Genomic DNA, 2,971 nt, shown 5'->3' on the forward strand with positions numbered 1-2,971 from the left:
AAGTTGAAGAAGAAGAAGAAGAAGAAGAAGAAGAAGAAGAAAGAGAAGAAAAAGAAGAAAAAGACAACAGAGAAGAAGAAGAAGAATGAAGAAAAAGAAGAAGAAAGAAAAGAAGAAAGAAAAGAAAAAGAAGAAGAAGAAGAAGAAAGAGGAGAAAAAGAAGAAAAAGACGACAACAGAGAAGAAAGAGAAGAAGAAGAAGAATGAAGAAAAAGAAGAAGAAAGAAAAGAAAGAGAACAAGAAGAAGAAGAAGAAGTGGAGGATGAGGAAGAGGAAAATGAAGAAGAAAAGAATAAGTGGAGGAGAAGGAAGAAGTGAAGGAGGAGGAGGGTAAGAAGGAGGGGAGAAGTGGAGGATGAGGAAGAAGTGAAGAAGAGGTGAAGGAGGAGGAGAAGTAGTAGAAGAAGAAGAAGGAGGAGGACAAGAAGAAGAAGAAGAAGAAGAAGAAGAAGAAGAAAGGTATTCCATTGTCAACTGCCATAGCATATGAGCAGTATGTGGGGAAGATTCTGCAGACAGATGTCTTCCGGCACACGCACACGCACACACACAACACTCATATACTTACATGCTTATACATACACATATATACACACATCTGTCTTACCTCTGACTAGGTAGACGTATACATGCACATACCTGAGCATAAGGACGTAAACACTTCCAGCACATAACCACACATATACACACACACACACACATATATATATATATATACATACATAGATATATACATTAGTATATGTGTGTGTGTGTACGTGTGTGTGTGTATGTAGAAACAAGCTGATGAGAACAACATCAACAACAACAAAAAAAAAAACAGTCAACAGTGAGTCTGCAGAGAGGACAATAATGAGATAAAACACCAAGAAAAAAAAAACAGAAGCAAAATACAACAAATACACAAACAAAATATGTAAAAAACCCCCCCAAAAAACCAAAAAAAAAACCAACACAAAAGAAAACGAATGACTTTCCTCTACTACCACCACCACCACTACTAACTACTACTACTACTACATTAGTGTTGTCATCCATGGGGCATGTAATGGGATGAACCAATAAGAACACCTTGAAAGACAACTGTGTCATCATCGTTTTCATCATCATTATCAACATCATCACAATTGTCATCATCATCATCATCATGACAACAAGCATCACTACCATCACCACCACCACCACTTGACTTCTTCTTCTTCCACCCCCTCCTCCTCCTCATTTCACTGATTGCGTCATCCACACTAATTCAGTGTCATTGTCTTTTGTCTTCACCCTTATCAATGCTGTCATTTTCACCATTATCAACTCTGCTATCATCATCACCATCACCATCACCATCATCATCATCATCATCACCACCACCACATACACATATCATCACCATCATCATCATCATCATCACCACCACCACCACCTACACACACATACCACCACCACACATATCATCATCATCATCGTCATAATAATAATAATAATAATAATAATGATAATCATCATCATCATCATCTAACATCCATTTTCCATGCTAGCATGGGTTGGATGGTTTGACACGGAGCTGACCAGCCGGGTAGCCTGTCCCAAACTCCAATTGTCTGTTGTGGGCATGGTTTCCATGGCTGCATGCCCATCCTAACACCAACCACTTTACAGAGCGTGCTGGATGCGCTTTGTACGTGCCACTGGCACAGGTGACTTTGCATGGCACTGACACTTATGAAGGACAAGCCTGTATTTATGGACGACAGTGATTTTACTCAACTCTGTCTTTAAGGGGTTTTGTTCTCATGAAAGAAATATTCTGGTTTTGGTTAATGGAGAAAAACAGTGTGTTTAGGGGGCATGTGGCTCAGAAGTTAGAGTATTTGGCCCATGATCATAAGGTGGTGAGAGTTTGTTTCCAGTGCCACACTGTGTCCTTGCGCAAGGCACTTTTTATTTCATGTTACTTCAGTCTACTCAGCTAGCAAAAATGAGTTGCACTGGCATTTCGAAGGGCTAGCCATGTCACATTCTGTATTACGATGAACCTCCCTGAGAACTACGTTAAGAGAATATGACCAAAGACTGCGTGTACTCCATCCCATGCAGATGTGGTAGGTTATGCAAAGGCGAAACATGCTGCCCCCTTCAAAATAAGGGTAGACGAACATCACAAAGCTGTGACACGAGGAGATATTGATAAATCTGGTATAGCTAATAATGTTTGGAAAAATGGAAACCACCTCCCCCTGTGGGATGAAGTTAAAATAATAGACAGAGAACACCACTGGAAAATACGAAAACTAAAAGAAGCAGCCAATATGCTAGGACACAACAACCTCCTAAGCAGACCGAGTGCAGCTATGAGCAGCATATGGAAACTGGTATTAAGGAAGGATAGACACATACACACACACACAGAGGCACACACTCAAATACATATACACCCATGCAATCTGGATATCACACATACACACATCTACACACACACACACACACATATACATACATTGACTCACTCTCAAACATAAGGACTCACATATATGTTGCATTCACATACACACACCGACACCCAAGCATACACAATAAGTTTGTACATCTGTTTGAATGTGTGTGTGTATGTGCATAGGGAAAGGCACCACATATGCATGTCTGTATGTTCGAGAGCAAGTCTATATAAGCATGTGTGTGTGTGTGTGTGTGAGTGATATACAAATGTGTGTATATGTGTGAATGAGTCAGTGTTCATGAATGCTTCATATATATATATGTGTGTGTGTGTGCGTTTGTGTGTGCATATACATATATGTGTGTGTGTGTGTGTATATATATATATATATATATAAACACACATACACACAAATATACTTGTGTGTGTGTGCATGTGTGTTTTGTGTGTGTATGCGTGTGTGTATGTGTGTGTGTTTAGTTTTCATGGGAGTGGGTGGTTTTAGGTAAATGGTTAGGAGGTGGGTGGGGGCTTACTAT

General features: G+C 39.8%; 1 protein-coding gene across 1 annotated transcript in view; it reads right to left on the bottom strand.

Moving 5' to 3' along the window:
• LOC106884101 (mannose-P-dolichol utilization defect 1 protein) overlaps positions 1-2,971 on the bottom strand; it is a 46,218-nt gene that overhangs the window by 19,879 nt on the left and 23,368 nt on the right. The window lies entirely within an intron of this gene.

The sequence above is a fragment of the Octopus bimaculoides genome, chromosome 19 (genome assembly GCF_001194135.2).
Source record: "Octopus bimaculoides isolate UCB-OBI-ISO-001 chromosome 19, ASM119413v2, whole genome shotgun sequence".
Lineage (NCBI taxonomy): Eukaryota > Metazoa > Mollusca > Cephalopoda > Octopoda > Octopodidae > Octopus > Octopus bimaculoides.